Genomic DNA, 19178 nt, shown 5'->3' on the forward strand with positions numbered 1-19178 from the left:
TCCATGCTAGTGGCTGCAGTTATATCCTCTTATCCTCAATGCATCAAGAAAGAGTAAAAAATGGCAGCAGGGTTGTGTCAACTGCTCTCCTTAGCAGCTATCATAAGGGAATTGCCTTCGTCATCTTCCCCAGCCACCACTACACTCCCACGCGGCCACCATCACCTGAACCATCTGGCAGTGGGGGTTCCTTCCTAAATATGAGATGCAGAGCCCCACCGCAGGCCTTTCTTTCTGGCTGCCCTCCACTCCCACCCAAAGGCTCAGTTTTGCTGGGCTGCACACCTCCGAGGACTCAGTTCTTTGTGTTTTATGTTGTTTCGTATCCACTAGTGTTACAGAAACTGCTGCAGACCAGGGACTAGAAGCCCATAGGTTCTAATTCTAGCTGTGACACTAGTGAGATGAATGACTGCTGGCAGGTAACTTTATCTGTCAGACCTCACCTCCCATGTACAAACTTGGGTCTGTATGCACATTTGTGGTTCTAAATCCTAGAGTCCAAATCAGAATTCTTTGTGCAAAATATACATAGCTAGGTCCTAACCTCGGAGATTCTGACTCAGTCCAGAGAAAGGCGCAGATCTTGGGGAGAAAACAACTCTCTAGAGGAGTCTCGCCTTCAGTGAGTGCCAAGATCTCTCCTGTCGCTCGGCTCACAATGTTACCCTAACTCATCCGTCCTCTGATGTCACCTGCTAACAACTTACCCTGTGGCATCAAACCAGTAGTCCATTTGCAGCTAGTACAAACACTTCTTTACATTTAAGTTTTGTTTACGAGATTTAGCCTACAATAATACAGGCTGCCAGTTGGGTTTCAAATGTGTATGTTCCATTGCTAATAGGAAAAACTACATCTATTATAAAAATTCTCTCTGGGAGCTTAGCACAGAGGCAGGCCTTGTATTGCAAACAGTTGAAAAGCCATAACCAGGTATTCTGGACTGTGTTTTAAATCACCTGAGAACACTTCTTGAACACTAGTATTTGCTTAGAATGACAAACCTATTAAGTGGTTCTTTCAGTTAAGTTTGCATCTAAGCAATGTTATCTGAATCACAGGAGGAAGCCAGGAGTTGTGTCTGGCTTTCTGGCCATACAAATGGCATATGGGAAAGTCATTGTATATTATTAATATCCTTTGATGTATATTATTATGACTTTCTCACAGTATTAGTGTTGTTGGTTTTTATTAATGTTATTTTTATAGCAATGCTAATATTATGAGCTAAAAGTTTCTGAGCATCTGCTGGATGCCAAAAATTCTTATAAATGCTTTACATGCATTAGCTCCTAACAGCACTTTGAAGTAATTCTTATTGTCCTTACTTGACGTATACAGGAAATAAAAACCTGACCATTAGACCGAGCGTGGTGGCTCATGCCTGTAATCCTAACGCTTTGGGAGGCCGAGGCAGGCGGATCACCTGAGGTCAGGAGTTTGAGACCAGCCTGGCCACCATGGTGAGACCCCATCTCTACTAAAAACACACAAAAAATTAGCCAGGCGTGTTGGTGGACACCTGTAATCTCAGCTACCTGGGAGGCTAATGCACGAGAATCACTTGAACCCAGGAGGCGGAGGTTGCAGTGAGCCAAGATTGTGCCATTGCACTCCAGCCTGGGCAACAAGAGCAAAACTCTTTCAAACAAACAAACGAACAAACAAAACCTAAGCATCTGAGGAGTTTGGCCTGGGCGGTGGAGCTTGTGAGCTATGAGCTGGAATCTGAGTCAAGGCTGGGCTGGTGGAAGGAGTTCACTCAAGCTCCAGGACTGTCCTCCATTCTGTCCTCCAGGACTCTGAATCACCTGGGAGGAGAAGGAATTGTGGCGGGCGTAACACCTTTTCTTTCCCAAACACCAAGAGCAGGTTCTTTCTGGTACATCCATTGAGGTCACATTCTTGAAGTGCATTTTGGGGAAGTCATCATTTTGGCTACAGCAGGGACTGATGTATCAGTCTATTAGAATTCAGAAAAAAGTAAGCAAACAAAAAAGGTGTTGGAATTATTCTCTTCCAGCATTTTGAAATGTACAATTGGTTAACTATACAATTGGTTAACTATAGTCACCATGATGTATTGAAGACCAGGTCTTATTCTTTTTATCTAACTGTACATTTGTACCCATTAACTTAATGCTCATAGCATCAAGAATAGATCAATATTTAAGGTGACAAATATCCCAATTACACTGATTTGATTATATGAATGTGTTGAATTGTCATATATACTCCCAAAATATGCACATCTAAGATGTATCAATAAAAATAAAGACAAAAATTAAAGCTTTTACAGTAGAAAAAAAAGTTTTAGAGAAATTATGATTACTTGATTCACCTAAACTGACAGTCTTGCTTGGAATGAATTACTGCTTTTTGTAACATAGTTTTAGAAGAGAGATTCACATTTCATGTTACTTTGTGCTAAGCACTGTAATCCATGCCTGGCTGCTCACAGCGCTCCTCTGGGACCAGGCATCACCATCTCCTCTGTAAAAGGAAGGTCAGCCTGTTGCCAAGGCCACAGGATAAATGGCTTGGCTGATTTAGGAAACCCAGTTGGTCTTATTACAAAACATGCGCATTTGCCCTTCACCAGGTGATTTTTCTGTAAGGTTATCTTCAAAAGTCCGACAAAGCTCTGTTCCACCAGCTCAGGCAGGCTGGATCACCAGCCATGTGGCATGGAAGGGGCTGTGTGGCCAGGCTCAATCTCTGGTCCTGTAGGCTTCTGCCTTTGGCTTTCTGAAGTGAGCAGTACTAGAGATTGGGCCCAGCTCGGCAGCACAGTTTCAGGAGAGCCACGATACAAACCATCCCAGTCTCTGTTCCCACAAAGGAGAAGCTAAACCATTTTTTATTTGCCCATTCTAAGTGCCAAGTAATGTGCAACTGCTTCACATAAGCCTTCCAGCCTTCCAGCTGACTCTGCTTTCAGGAGATATACTTATGCCCCTTTTGCATGGCTTAGGAGACTGAAGCATGTAAGAATTGAATGAAGGGTCAAGGGTCACACAATAGGTGAGCACGAAACCGGGACTCTCTTGGGGTATCAGACCCCAAAGCCAGTGGTCTTCACTTGATCTTTGCTAATGTCCAAGAAGCAATAAGGCCAGAGTTCTTGACACATTATTGTGCCTTTTACTTTGGGAGGGACTGTGGGTCCACTCTGCTTTTAACAGGAGGAAATTAAATATTTACATTTGATTCAACTTTGGCCCCATGACTGTCCAGCTTGTTTCCTGTCAAAGGCACAGATTCCCTGTTTTAAAGTAGAGGGTGAATTTGTGTAATGAGGACAGATTGGGCAAGTGCAGAACACACTTTTTCACCTGCAGATTCACAATCCAAACACAAAGAAATACTGGATCATGTATGGTATATTTTAAAAGATGCCATAGGCATAGTTAAAAAGCACAACAAAATTATATTTTCTCATGTCAGAGGGCAGAATCTTATGAGCTGTTGAGATGAAAACTATATCTTAGGGGCTGAGAGTCTAACATCTGCTTGGGGGTGTTTGTGGCCCTTGCAGCTGTTGTGTGCAGTGAACATTAGAACTGAGCAGCTTTATAAAGCCAGGAGCAAGGGTAGAGTCCCTGTGTCTCTGAATAGAAACTAGCAATGCTTAGCCTTCTATACCAAGGAATGCATCACAAAAGCTAATGCTGGGACTGGGCGTGGGGTGGGACAGGAGTCACACAGAGGAATCAGGACCCCAACTGTGGCTGGTGTGAGGGGCCTCAATTCACACTGTCTTTGCTGTTTGGAAAATCTGAGCAAGAATTTAAGGTAAAAGCTGATCTGGAACAGATTGAAACCCAAAGGGCTCATGCCCAGCATAAAAATCATTGCCCAGTGAAGATGCCTGTGGAGCTCAAGGCATTTCTGAGACTCCATGGGAGAAGGATTCCTAAGGAAGGTGCACCCCCAGCACCTGTGGAGACTCATCACCGTGAGGGCAAACAGACTCTGTAAAAGGAGAATTCACCTCTAAGGAGCTGCAGACAATAGAGGAATTAAAACGGGCCTTTGATCATTCAAAAAGTATTTTAAAGGAAAAAATAAAGGAACATAATCCAAATTCCAGCAGGAGACTTGAAAAAGAAGGTGTAACAAAATGGAAAATAAAGTCACTGAAATAAAGCAAGTGAGTTGGACTAGAATGTCTCCTGTCCATTAGCTCTGTCCCTGGCTGCAAGGTCCATGGGGACTGTGCCTCCCTTGACCTTGAATCTCAATGCCCTAGCATAGTGCCTGGTTCTGGGTAGGTTCACAGTACACATGTACCTCCCAAATGGATGGATTGCCAACCTAAGTGTTCATAGGAACGCACTGCTTTCAGGCACTTTAGGTGTGGACATCGGTGTTGTCAGATCTTTTCTGTTCTAGCCAGGCATTGTGGACATCACCTTAGTGTGTGAAGGAACAAGCTGCATTGGTGCAGAGGAAACCAGCAGGAGCACAACAGTTACCCATTTCTCTTGTCTTATGCACTGCAGTGGAAATAGCCCAGTGTGCATGGTGGATTTCATCATGGTGCCAGTAGAAATATAGGGGGTTTCCTCTATGAGCTGGCTGGCTTACATGAGCTCCTTCTCTGCAGCATTTCTCTAGCCATCTCCTGTCACATCGTTTATTGTGTTCACTAGTCCTGTGCTAATGAGGATCTTTGAAAAATGACTGGTATGGTAATGATCTACGGAACTTACTGTAGATAGCAATTAAAGACGGTTAACGGCGGGTTACGCTGACACATTAAAAGGCCTACAGGCTGCGATTTATGAAGACAGCTCTGCTGCCTCCTTCGTATGTGATGCATTTCTCTGGTTTCTGCTTAGGCTGTCTGGTCTCAGAAGGGAATGCCTTCCAGGCCTTCCCCACCATCACTCCGGTTGCCAGGTCACCCACAATGACATTAGCAGGCTTTATTGTCCCTATTGCACCTCCTGATGCCCTCAGGGTGCTTGAGGTAGCTTTTGTCAAGGTAAGGCCTAGGTCAACATTTTGTTGTGCAGAAAAGGCATGTGCTATCAGAGGAGAAAATTTAGATACAATGTTGAGATGAATCTTATAAGTGATGTAAGATAATTTGATGACAAGAATTGAGATTATATGCTGAGATCTTACTGTCTTAAACTTTGTTGATTTCTGAAAATAATAGAAATGCAATCCTAGCTAAAGGAAGCATAGTCTAGCTCACCAGTGGCCAGCGAACTCTGTGAAGAAGTATTGCCTTCATGCAGCAATCTCACCTAATATGAGACTCCAGATAGAAGATAGCTCCTAAGAAGTCAAAACACAAATGAAGATCATGTAAATTACTCTCATGTGAGAAATAGACAAGAGATAACCAACCCAGTCCCAACTGTCTCACACCCCCACTGGCCTCCTGTACTCATGGATGCCATATTCTTCAACATTTGCACTTCTGTTAATAGAGTTAAAGTAGAGCAAAGATAGGCTCTTTTACCAAGAGCGTATTGGCTAAATACAGATGCAATACTAATAACCACATGGGTAAAACAAGATCCTGAGATACTGTTATGTTTTTCTCTCTCTTTTGTGGCCAAGAGTGTGTGCTCTCTTACCTTTGTAGATTGCTCGTGTTTTTGGTTGATAGGACCAAAAGCAGAAGTGTCTAGGCCACTAGGAAACAAGGCAAACCATTATCTGTGAATGCCTGGGTTTTCTGAGAGGAAGCATGCTGGACACTGCCAGTAGAGGGAGAAGTCATGGTATGAAGTTTTCCATGATGAGAGGTAAGGACAGCTAGGGCATGGGGATGCAGAGGATGTTCTTGTTGTTGATGGTGTCATGGTGGTTGTACCCCAAATCCCTGGGACAAGACAGCCCCATGCACACAGAGGTCATAAAAAATGTGCGACCCTGGACACTGAGTGTCACAGCTTTGGGGACAGTGATAACGTGTCCCTGTGTCCAAACTCAGCTCAGTCAGCTTATCTAAAAGGGACAGAGAGCACTTCTGTGGGAACAGTTGGAGCTGAAGAATAGAGAACTTTTCCTTTGATGTTTGGACTCTACGGAACCCTTGGGAATTGTTTTCAAGTCCAGGAGCAATGGCTGAAAACATGATTAAGATAAATTTGCAACCAGGAGGTTGAAGATAAATTAGGATCTGATTTTATTCAATTGGGAGGAACCATGGCCAAGCATAATTCTTCTGGTGGATTCTGAAGTTATTTGAAATTTGCCCATAAGATGGATTTTCCTGAAGAAGGAAGGATGTGGAAGCTGATGCTTAGGCCCCATTTCCACATGTGAATTTCTAAGAAACTACAGCTTTCATCCAGAGTGGAGATGAATGGCACTGGGGTCCATGTTGCCTGAATGCCTGGGGACCAGGAATGAGGACTTGTCACCCAAAGCACGAGATCCACAGTGGCTACGGGAATGAAGCCACTGCTTTGTGGAAATGACTAATTCACCCAAATCCAAGGCGTTTTCCACAACCGAGAGGCCTGGGCTGAGGATAGAGATTTGAGCCTTAACTGAGACATCCTAATGGGAAGTTGCATCAGTGGTCAGTATCTGAGGCCACGGAAAGTGTCACATGATGGTGTGTCACAGGGCCCCACATTTAGGACATTTGTGTACTCAAAGAGAATCTTTGAGGACCATGACTCAGAGAAATTTTTAATAATTTTAAACAGGTTTTGGATCATGTTGATGATGACAGAAGGCACAAGTCACCTACCTCAATCCCTATGGGGAGGGCTGGTATTTCTGCATTGTTCTGCGAGCAGAAATGTGACATGGATGTGGAGGCTCTCGGCTGGAGGCATGGCTTGGCCTCCCTACAATGGGTGTGGCCAGGGCAAAGCTGGGACATCCTCAACCCAAAGGTTTGCATAACTGTTTGAACTCCTTGTAGATATTCCTAACCAGTGGTGATACGGAAGGGAGAGGAGGAGCAAAAAAGGATGGCTCTTCATCAAGAGCAAAAGCAAGAGATTCAGATAGGAGATTTCACTTGGCTTTTCTAGTCTTGGGCGGGGACTCACTATGGTAGTGAAGAGCTCTGGAATCTTCCAGAGAAACAAGCATGGGTATCCTTTCACAGGTCCCAGATAGCCAGTTACGGCAGAACAATGTCCTGTTACCAGAAGATTATTGCAGATCTTGTGACCTGAATCATTGTGTTGGTCCAGGGCACACCCAGGAGGGTGGCTTGGGAAGGAGATTCCAGGCTGAGGTAAATACCGACATCTGATTTCCTGACACTGAGTAGGAAAGCATTTCAAAGACAAGCTCCAAGAGCTTTGGAAAGTGGAACATTCACCCGCTTCCCACAATTTATAAGGGGGCTGGCAGTGGTTGTTTTGGGGAGGATAATAATGGGGAAAGAGAATTGGGTATGTTATGGCACACAGAACCAAAAATGAAGATTCCTAAGTAGTAATCTATTAGCTAGGGAATTCTTGGGCAATTTCAAGAAACTCAAAAAAAGTGTTACAGAGAGGAGCCCCTTGGAGTTTGTAGGAGACTCGGTTTGTCTATCTGGCCCCAAGGCCCAGAAGTAGTTGACAAAGAGACCCAGTTGTCCCCTGGATGCCAAACTTGGGGAGATAATGGTCCTGGGTGGCAGCCCCTCCCCATGCAGCCTCAGTCAGAGCTCTCCAGCAAGTCTGCCTGCAGGTACCTATGGAGTTGCAGTGTAGCCATGTTATTAATGGCTTTCTGCTTTGGCTGGATTTCACACATAAAGAAGAGAAGAAGGAAAGGTCTGGGTGACCTGCCTCTTGTAATAACACTAAAGTTGCACTCATCAACTCTGCTCATATTTGATGGGCTGGGACTTAGTCACTAAGCCACACCCATCTGCAAATGTGCTGGAAAGCATTGCATTCTCTGATGACCACATGCCCAGCTAAATATTGGGGTCATATATTCCTATATAATATGACATAAGCAAAATGCAATCACTGAGAATCACTAGCAGTTTATACCACAAGTATCTTCACAGCCCAGAAGAGACACTGGGTTGACTTAAAATCAAAACTGGAATAAATACAATGAGAAGATAGAAAGCCTGCTGAGAACACTGGGGTACTTGAGTGGAACTTTAAACAGTGTCTTTGCTAATGTTTATGGTAACTGTTCAGATTGTCTGTTTCTTTAAGCTAATTGTTTTCCGATTGTAGAAGCAACAATAACTCATTGTATCTTGCTTGAGAAAAAATTAAAAAGTACAAAAAATCAAATATAATTAATTAATTTTCACACTACCAAGAGGTATTACTGCTTCCATGTTGATATGTATTCGTCTTGTATTTTCTACAGATGCACACCCACACAGACACGTTCATGTTTATAATAGAATTCGAATGTATATATTGATATCTTATAACTGGATTTCTTTCATTGAAATAATTTGATCAGGTATCTTTTCTCTTGGATGTGTCCTAACAGTTCTTTCTTTCTCTGATAGAGCCAGATCAAGGAAAGAGACAGGAAAGCAGTTGATTGTACCTGCCTTCCCTGAGTGCACGCGGGAGGAGAAGGATCATCTCAAAAAGGATTAAGGAATGAGAACATGGAAATCACTTACACACGCGGTCGTGGCTTGGACTTGGCTGGTGAGCCCGGCCTGCCTGCTCTGCTTCCATTCACTCAGACCCAGCTTGGGCTTTTCCTCCAAGTGCTGGTAGCAGTCATTTATGAGGGAAGAAAGGAGCAGAATAAACACACTTCTCAGCTCCCAGGCATTCTGTGTGTGTAGACAGAGGATTGGGTGGATGAGAAACCTCAGCACACCTATGATCTTCATCAAGGTTGGAGACCTGCAGTGCACACTCCAGGCCTGTGGAAATGGTTCCGCCTGGGTCCCTCTATTGCTCCTCAGCTGCCGCATTAGGGCACCTCGCCCAAGTCCACGTGTGGGATGTGCCTGCCTATGGCCCACCTAAGGTGTGCAGTCTGTCTGGAGGGCCGGGCACAGCCTCCTCACGTGGGCTTCAGCTGGAATTGAAAATTGCATTTCTCAAGGTCAGCTTTTCCTTGCCCCATAGGCTAGCTTTAGTAACTAGCAATGTGTGTGCACGTGTGTGCCTGTGTCTGTGTGTGCACATGTGTGTGTGTGTTAGTGAGTGGGAGAAAGGAAGAGGAGGGGAGACCCAGCTATATAAGCATGTTATTTATTCCCAAGTCTGTCCTAGTTAGGAAAATATTCCCTAGGATCTCAGTATGAATTAACATTCTTTAAACACACACACACACACCCACACACACACACACACACACACGCGTGCGCGCGCGCGCCTCGTGCTCTCCTTCTCCTCCTCCTGACAGCAGGCACAGCCCAGGGCCCCGAAGGTCACGCTGTGTCCACGAATCCCTCTGGGGCTCTTCTTTCCCTGGGTCCTCCAGGAAGGTCTGAAACAGCCCGGACCCTGCTCCCCATTTCTTCCCAGCTCAACCTCCACCTCCCCAGGCTTCAGGCGCTCAAGGAGGCAGGTTTCTTCTTTCAGAATCCAGCGGGCAGGCACCGAGGGTGCCGGAAGGGCTGAAGGGGGAGGAACAAGCCACCCTGCCACACTGGCTCCTGTCGGCCCCTGCAAGAGCCTCCCCAGCTGCCGGCAGCATCCTGTGATCCCCAGATAGATTTTTCATGAGGGCTGTATATTTGGAGAGAGAGAGGAAAAGGCAGCTAGCCCAGGAAGGAAGCAACCCCACATGGATAGTGGCTGCGTCTTAAATATTTCTAGATAGCAAATAGCCCATTAAAAGCCCACATTGTAATGCCTTGGAGGGGGGCTGCCTTTCCCTGCAATATCCCAGGACCGTCGGTAAAGCAGGCTTTGTCATCGTCTGCGTTTTCGCCGCGGCGCTGTCCTGTCTCAGCTCCTCCTGACTCAGCTGAAGGGGGATGGGGAATAATGCATCACCCAGGGAGAGGCGCCGGGGCTGCGGGGCACAGCTGAGCGTGTGCAGAGGGAGCCCCTCAGGCTTTCTCTCTGCTGCCTCCATCTTACCGTATCCAGAGACCACACTAAAATGGTGGCTGACGTGGAGACAGAGGAAGCTCCTTTCTAGTTATGGCCGCAAGGCAGGATGCTGAGGTGTTGTCTAGGTAAGAAGCAAATCTTAACCTTGGGTCTCCTTTCTGCACATGCAGCCCTGTATGGTGGTGTCTCTGACGTTCAGGGAGCTAAGTCACAATGCTTTTATTTTTTCAATTTATTTTGTTATTTTATTTTACCTGCACAGCTTCCCCCCAAAGGGTGTCAGGAAATAACCCTTTCTGTCTGCTTTTCTTTCTTTTTATAAAAGAATCACATTGCCTTTGCCTCGTAGGTTCAGTTGGATCTCCAAGTGGCGGTACCGTTCCCTCCACGTCAAAAATACACAGAAACATGTGGAAATGTTCTGTCATCCAGATTGAAAAGCATGTGCACCAAATTTGCACAGACCTGATTCGAATGTAGATAAAAGTGCAAAATCCAGAGGGGGGAACACGCTATAGAAATCCTGTCTTCTATACTATGATTTAATCATCGTGTGCCACAGAACGTCTTTGCATAAATTACAACCACAATGATAGCATCCCTTTCACAAAAGGTGGCCTCTGATCGATTTGACTCTCCAAGAGATGGCTGGGTTTTTCAAAGCAGAGAAATGATGCCCTGAAGTCTTAAAGAGCTGTTGATTGCACCTGGGGCTCCCGTGGCCGGTGCCCATCGAGCAGCCCATCCTGGCTGTTCCCTTGTTCAGCTGATTTTCTTTTTTATCTTGACATTTGCTAAGCGCTTGGTTTTTATTTTCCGGAAAGAGAGGATTATTGGCAACTGGCACCACCCCCATGTCTGGAGGAGGGACGTTTCTAGGATGACCCCCAGAGTGGAGAAATAGCCGAGGTAACCTTTTTGCTATAAATTTCTTCCCCTGCCTCCGTCTTCTGTTCCTTTCCTTTCCCCCATCCCTTGAACAAACATGATTTTTAAATTCCCCTCATTTTTAGTGCTTTGGAGTCTTCTCAGATCTGGACGAAAACAGCTCCTGGGCTGTGCTGAGCAGTTCCGGAGCCCTGGCTCCCTTTCCCCCGGCCTAAGCCCCCAAAAGAGAGTCTTTTTCAGGACCATGGGAGCATGTTTTAAAAGGCTTTCTATTGAAGTGAGGCCGTCAGCCAGCCGTGCGTGTCCGCATTGTGGTGGTCCCAGAGCCTTATGGACAATCTTTTGAAAGAATAGGGTTGGGAAGATTCTCAGGACAGAAGTGGCTAATTTCCATCCTTGGAGCTTTATCTCACAAAGGATATTTGATAGAAAGAAAAAATGGAGTCTGTGGAAGCTTTGCTCCTATTTCCAAATGGGTTGACTCTGGATGGAAATGAATATTTTCACATTTTTCCCAATAGAGGAAAGCTTTGAGTGCCAAAATCCTCAAAGGAGAATGAACATCACACATCACACATGTATGTGTAAGGGTAGAATAATATGGTAAAAAATCCAGTGAGTACAAGCACACAATGGGCATTCGTTACAGGTTAAATGAATAAGTAAGAAAAATTCAAAGTTGTTATTGCCGTTTATGAGGGTGGTGATTATTAACAGATGCAAATGTATACTCCCTTTTGTAATCACAACAGTGTGAAAGTCTTATCTCTGATCATTACCATGAGGACACTTAAATATTTAGCCCTGGGAACAAAATGGTTTGTAGGCAGGACGTCCTGTGTGTTTATGTGCACGTATAAAATGTAGCCCTGGCCCCAGGACTGCCAGGCCTCTGACTGCATTATTTACATTCAGGGGTGTCCTGATCAACATGGCCCCATAGAATAATAGAGGGAATTTCAGATAGTACAGTGTTACATAATAAAACGCTTTCCACTGACTCTGTTTATATGTGGAAATTTGAAGTACTGAGTGAAAAAGAATAGTGAAAATAAAGACAGGAAGTATATACATAACAAACAAGTTTTCCTCTCTGCAAATCAGATTATTCCCTTGTGCACCTTGCAACCCCCATCTATGATGTCAAACTCAATGGACGGTTGAACTAACAGCCTGGGAGTCACCAGCGTGAGAGTGTGTGTGTCCATACTGTGCAACTTGAATTAGGCTCCACGGCTGTGTACAGCTACCCCAGGAACAGCCCCTCCCCTCCTCAGCGTTTCAGTGGAAAACATGCTGACTGGGACCCAGCTACAGGAATCACATTTGGGCAGAGAGAATGGTTTACCCTTTTCATGAGGGGTCTTGACTCAAGAACACTTGCCAATTCTGCTTGACCATTTCCCATTCTTTATAGTTTTTCCTGTCACTCCTTAGACTAAGAAAGAAAAATCTGTAGGGATGATTCGGTGGGATTTCTCTTTTGTTCATAAATAAACCTTATCCCTGGATGAGCTCGTTCACACTAGGGAAGTTACTACCACTGGCTTTGAAGCCAGGCAGATCTGGGTGTTCCTTCCCATTTCTTTATTTGCTTTGTGGGTGATCTTTTCCCAGCTTTTCTGATGTTTTATCCTTCTTAGTGAGAGCTTCTTTAACTGCAGAACGGGGCAATAATGCCTACCTTGCTGGGTTATAGTAGAGAATGCTGTTTATGCAGGAATATAAAAAAACACGTAGCACACAATGGGAGCTTAATACATAAGAATTATAAACAGTCTTTTGTGTATATATCAATGTATTTCATGTCCTTAATATTTATTTAAAGGAAGTACATTCTTTTGAATTAAGCATAAAAAGGTCATGAAATGCCAGATATGTGCTTATTTGAAATGTTTGCAAAGCTTTGCAATTGATTTAAAATAAGGAGATGATATAACAGGGTGTTAGCTCTGGCACTAATTAGTTACGCAATCTTAGATTATGTCACTTCCCTGGGTCTCAGTTGTAAACAGTTGCTTAATAAATAATTTTTGTTTTGCTGTCATAAATAATCCAGAATTAGGCAGTGAAATATGGAAGCTACATTGGTAGGAGCGTCTGTGATGTTCAGGTCCTGGAGGGAAGTGTGAGTTGGCACCTCCATCTTACTCCCTACCAACGCCCTCCAGAAACACTGCTCACGGGAGCTGCTCCTGTTTCTAGTTCACTTGGTCTAGAGGCCAGCCAGGTAGGAGGCATCCTGTTCGTGGATGCGAAGTGGCCCAGACCCAGGCTCTTGCAGCGTGTCTGACTGCAGCACTTTCTCCCTCGGGGTGGCTCCCAGTCCCAGTGCAGAGGGCCCACCCTTCCCACCACCAGGCCGGTCTCCTGGAAGTTGCGAAAACCTTCCCGCATTTCAGACAATGGGAATCAGCATTCTTTGGCGTATGCCTGGATTTGCCACAAATTTATCCTGCAAAGTCTCTGCCCTCCTGACCTCAAATGTTCCTGTCCCTACAACCAGACGGCACACCCCAGGGCCTCCGGGGCTCCTTCCAGTGCCTCCTTGTCATCTTTTGAATCAGAGCTCATGAGGCCACCCACACAGGCAGGCTGGAGAGGAGTGGCAAGAAGCTCACTGTCGGACAGTAGTGAGCAGAGCGACAGAGGCCCCCAGAGACTTCGCGCAACAGAAAAGACCAACTCCCGCATTTGCAGGGGACGTGAAAGTGCAATACTGTGAGGAACAAAAGGAAGCCTCATCTCTGGAAGCCAGGAGGAAATACAGTCGGTGTAGACAGCAGTGGCAGGGACCAGAGCTGACCAGAAGGCTGGGTCCCAGCAACAATTAGAGACAGGCAGCAGCTGAGGCCCCTTCCCTGAGAACCATTTCAATTGCACAGTGGCCACAGAAGGCTCCATTGGCCCGGCAGCCAGCTCTGCAGAGCCATTTGTCCACAAGGAAAATAATAGCCCCGGCCTCATTGCTTTGGGCTGCAGGGAGGACAATGACCCACCATGAAAAGAGTTAAAAAGATTCTGGGGAAGGGGAAAGGCAGGCCCACACGGTGGCAATTCAAGATCTTTTGGATGCCGTGAGCGTGTTCTTTAATTAAGCCCCTCTTCTTCAGCTCATCCTGCAGAAACGCACCTGCTTCCCATCTGCTATCCAAAACGGCAAGCACAAGAATGACTTCACACTGTCACTTTCAGAATTCCGCTGTGGCCCACAGTGATTTTTCAAGAAAGGCAGCCACAGACTCGCTCACGCTTTCTGTTTCTCCCTTGCTCTGAAAGATTCTATAAAAACCACATTAAAAAGTGTGTGAGCCAAGCAATTTCATTTATCAAAGGAAGAAGGTCATCCACAGCATTCATTCTAAGAATATCAGGCACACGGCCAGCCCTGGACACAAGGCATGAAGACCAGAGGCCCCTTTATCGACCTAATCTCTATTTTATCGCCCAAACTGCATCTGTGCCTGAAAGCTGGGACACACAATATTTCCCTCTACCAAAATAATTTTATTTTCTGCAGCAGCATGTAACAAACAATTAAGGGTGGTGACATGGGCTTCCGTCGTTTTCCGAACAACCCAGTTCGGTTTGGTGTTACTGCAGTGGTTGTTATTTTCGGTGGTTCAGTGCTTATTCCATTCTGCCAGTTGGTCCCATTCGCATGGGCCTGCAGCAGGCGTGAGTGCATGCCCTGTCATCTTGGAAACCATGTTATTGCCAGAACTGAGTTGGGGCCTTGCTTGAGGGCCTGTCCCCTGTCCTCTTCACAGATGTTGCTGTGCCTTCGGGGAGAGGACTGAATGTGCTGTCTCCCTGTCCCACCTGTGTCTGCTGTCTCCAAAACTAAGGGAGGCTGCAGTGAAACCAGCCTGGCCCAGGTTCCTCTGGTGCCTGCCATGGCTCAAACCATCCAAATTATAGAGGCTGATTCCCAGCGACCCATCCCTTTGTACCCTTGTGCCCCGTTGAAGAAGTGGCCATGTTATGAATTGGGAAGCTAAGGTCATTAACAATTTGTGCAGGTGTACAGAGAAAGTGCAAGTCAGAGATCCTTGTCTCAGCTACTTTGCTTGAAAAATGACTCCATGCCCTGAGATGCTATAAATGTAACAAACAGTGTGAAGTGGTTCTCCCCCTCCAAGAAACTGCCCCCAGATGCGTTCCCCCATTAGACACCTGCTCCTCCAAGCCTGGTCTTCTCTCTGCATCCACTTCCCCTATGCCTCCCGCCACCCATCATGCATGCCTCCTTGTCACACACGTGATCTCTGGTCCTACCTTGCACTTGGTGCTGGGGGCTGTGATTCCCTTTGCCTTTGTCTCCCCATATCGTCACTGACGTCACCTTTCACTGTGCACTGGTCTCGCTTCCTCGGGAACTCTATGAATGGCCTTGTTCTCTGATTATTTAATTCTTCCATTATCAACCCAAAGCTCACTGGGTCTATAGGGCTGAGAGGTCATTTTTATTATATTATTTTAATTATTCAGATAAAAGACTCCCAGGCACAGATTTATCACCACTGCCTAAAGAAAAGCAGAGACACACATAATTCCACTTTGAAAATCCATTCTTAAAAACAAAAATATGATTCAGTTGAAGGTATTCAGAAAAAAAATACTCATTGAAAAACCCTGATGATTTTTAGCATTTCAAATAAATCGTGTACAGTTATGGTCATTTGTTAACTATTTTGGAGACTGTGAGCTGATCATTATCTCTCTTTTTCAGATAACAAAATGTATCTACCCTTTCCCAGAGTGTAAACTAATCTGGTGGCTGGAAAAAACAAACAAACAAACAAACAAACAAAGGTCTGTTAAGGGCTGATTTTTCAAATGGCGCATACCATTCCTTGAAACAGAGGTGGTGAATAGGTAGAGACAAAACCATCAAACATCCAGGCAGGACCTGTTTATCTCTGGGCAGAAATCTGTTCAATTCTATGATAAAACAAGGTTTGAAGTCAGGGATTCAATTTCACAAACTAAACAGACATGTGTGCACACACGCACAGCCCATTTCGTAGGGTCCTAGCAGAATTTTCTCTGTAGGAAAAGCACTCAATCTTGCTGATTTGTGGCTCTTTCTCTGGTTTGCATCAGGTTGGGCCTCATGACACAGGACTGGCCTAGGCATTAGGTCAGAGCTGGAATATGCCAAGCTCTTCTCCATTCCTTCTCCATTCCCAGGGCTGAGCAGTGGTTAGAAGGGTGAGCACAACACACCCAGACACTTATCCCCTCTATGTCTTCTGCCTTTCCTCTTTCCACTGTGGGCGTTTCTTCTTGGAGTAGCTTTTTGATCATACTCACTGGTTGTCTACTTCTTAAGACTGGCCATGTTTCAAAATTCCTCCAATTGCATTACTTCCCCTAAGGCTCTCCCTTTTCCTGGATATCTCATTGACACCTGTATTAGAATTTTCCAGAGAAACAGGACCAATAGCATATATGGGAATATACAGAAAGATATTTATGATGAGAGATTGGCTGAAATAATGGTGGAGACAGAGAAGTCCCACAGTCTGCCACCTGAGAGCTAGAGGCCCAGCAAAGCTGGTGGTGGTGTTCTAGTCCAGGCCCAAAGGCCTGAGAACCAGGACCACTGATGTGCAAGGACAGATGAAGATGGATGTCTCAGGTCAAGCAGAGAGGAAATTCACCCATCCTCTACCTTTTTATTCTAGGCAAGCCCTTAACAGATTGCATGGTGCCCATCCACATTGGTGAGGGTGATCTTCTTTGCTCAGCTTACTGAATCAAATGTCAAACTCTTCCATAACGGCCTTCACAGGTATGCTCAGTAGGAAAGTTTTACCAGGTATCTGGGCATCCCTAAGCCCAGTCACATCAACTAAACCATCGCAACACCTAAGACTTGAATTTCCAATTGTCTTCTGGTGTTTGTAAAACATTGATAGGCAGCTCATCCCTCTCTGTTGAATCCTGGACAGTTTCAAAGCCTGCTGGTCAGCTCTGTCCCATTCTGCAGGCATCACGACTTCCAACCATCCAAATAAAGTAAGTGTCCTTGCTTGCTCTACTTCTGATTTGTCCTTCATGTCCCGCTTCTTCTCCAAATTACCTATGTATAATCTATGGCATTCTCATAATTAGCCCAAACTGGCGATCCAATCCCTACACACACACACAAACACACACACACATAAACACACACACACACACACAAACACAGACCTTAATTCCCTAAATTCCCTTATTCTGTTTACTGAATCTGCTTCTTCTGCTGCGGAAACATTTCTGGAATCCCCTTTTCCTCTCATGCACCGCCATTGCCCAAGTTTTGGTACTCATCAATTCTTGCCAATGTGATTTCTAATGCACCTAATGGGTTTCTTATATCCAGGTTCCCCCCTTACTCTCCAGTCTGTCTTCCACTCTGCCCCTAGACTTGTTTTTCATATATAAAGCTCTTATTTTCCAGCACATATAGAATAGGCTTCTCAGCACGGCACTCGAGGCTTTGCAAATGTGCTGTCAACCACTCCATACACCTGTGTAGATTCCTAGTCACTACTCCCCTCTCTTCAACACTCGTGGCCCATCCCCAAGAGGCTGCCTTCAGGCCTTTTCAACTTTGCAGAAGTCCCTCCACTAGGAATGCCTTTCCTCTCCCAGGCTTGGCAAGGTACGTTTTCAAGGCCTCTTGTAGTGCTGTGAGCTGTATGCTATAGGTGATATGCCCCATGCTCCAGGCAGTTTGGTCTTGTGAGTGCAAGTAAGGGGCTTATCACAAGCCCTCTCACTTGCCTTGAACTCGGAATGTCTGACCCTTTCTCATGTGCAGCTTGGTGCAGGCTCAGAGTAGAATGAGGCGGGTGGTCAGTGCTGAACATGGAGATGGTTCTGGGGAGCTTCTGTGTGACTAATATCACAAGGCCTCGGATAAAGCCCCCTGCAGCCTCTCCTTTCCCTAGCTGGTCTGAGCCAGGGGAAATGGCATCCTTGTCATCATCACTACCATGCTGTGTTCCTATTTGCCCCAAGGACACAATCAGCATCATTACCCCATTCTCCTCAAAGCACATTCCATTCATTTTCTTCTTCAAGGCAGTGTTTTTTATCCCCATTCCACAAATGAGGAGATGAAGATTCAGACAGAGCCAAGTAATTTTTCAAGGTAGCGATTCACCCTCTGATTCTCTGGACTAGAGTCATCTTGTGGAAGCTCTGCCTCCCTCCTCTGGTCTCTCTCTTTCCCCGTCCACTTTCCTCAAACATGTGTCACCTCTGTTTCATTCTCTGGCCACTTACCCCCACCATCCTTTCTTGGCTCACATCTGAAATACTCCAGACTACCAGATTAGGTAAAAATGCAAAGGCATGAGAAAATGGCAAGCATGGAAACAAAATCTTGGCAGAGATGAGTGGCAACCTCAAAAAGAAGCCTCCTCTCCCCATGAATTCCTTGGTGCCCCATCAACCTCCGTCAATCCATACAAGACCAGACTCACTCGGACCACCCGGGTCTTCCACATACTATTTGTTTTCTGCATCTTGAACAAAATAATGGATTGTAGTTGATGTTCTCCAGGAGATTTGACTACCCTCACATAAAATCTCTGGTTAAAAAGAGCTGATTTAAGTCATACATACAAAAGCAGCATGATAGCATGCAACGTTTATCAAACCTGAGTGGAAAAGGATTGCCCGGAAGGCTTTTTGAAAAGTGTATCCATTCTCATCTCTACTGATGGTGCTGAGTAAGTCTGGGCAGAATTCCTGGAGTGTCAGGGGATTCCTGAAGGAGGTCAACAGGAATCTCACCGGCGAAAGAAGAACTGACTTTGGATTTAGTCAGACCTTGGTTCAGACCTTACCTTTGCCATATGCAAACATTAGAATTTTGAAAGAATTGCTCATTTTAATCTGACTTTTCATTTTGAAAATAAAAACTTCCCTTTTCATTTTATTTTGACTTTCAGTTTTTTCTCTTAGAAAACAAATCAAAATGAAACCTACCTCAAGTCATTGTTGCCAGACTCAAATAAAATCAATTAGGTTAATCCATTGAATCATGAAATAAAATAATTATCCTATGTTGGTTTTCAAATAAATGGAAAGTTGCTTTTTTCATGTCAGAGTGAATATTTTATACAAGTATAATTACACATAAAGGAAAATATTATAATCCATTGAGAAAGTGGTTGTTTTATTTAGTTTGAGAATTACATGCTATTAATGTATTTGTATCATTAGAAATTTTGCGGAGATCCCTACAGAAAACAATTATAACAATTTCCTTTTATTTCAACTTCGAAAATGTGGTAGCAGGTATCCTGAAGGTGCTGC

At 45.0% G+C, this 19178-nt stretch overlaps 1 pseudogene across 1 annotated transcript in view; it reads left to right on the top strand.

Moving 5' to 3' along the window:
• Window positions 1–11918, top strand: part of LOC115831530 — a 51891-nt pseudogene extending 39973 nt beyond the window's left edge. The window contains exons 3-4 of the transcript XR_004027031.1: window positions 8459–8606; window positions 10300–11918. The product of XR_004027031.1 is annotated as an uncharacterized LOC115831530 (transcript). The remainder of the gene's footprint in view (window positions 1–8458; window positions 8607–10299) is intronic.
• The last annotated feature ends 7260 nt before the right edge of the window (window positions 11919–19178 follow it).

The sequence above is a fragment of the Nomascus leucogenys genome, chromosome 19, assembly GCF_006542625.1.
Source record: "Nomascus leucogenys isolate Asia chromosome 19, Asia_NLE_v1, whole genome shotgun sequence".
Classification (NCBI taxonomy): domain Eukaryota; kingdom Metazoa; phylum Chordata; class Mammalia; order Primates; family Hylobatidae; genus Nomascus; species Nomascus leucogenys.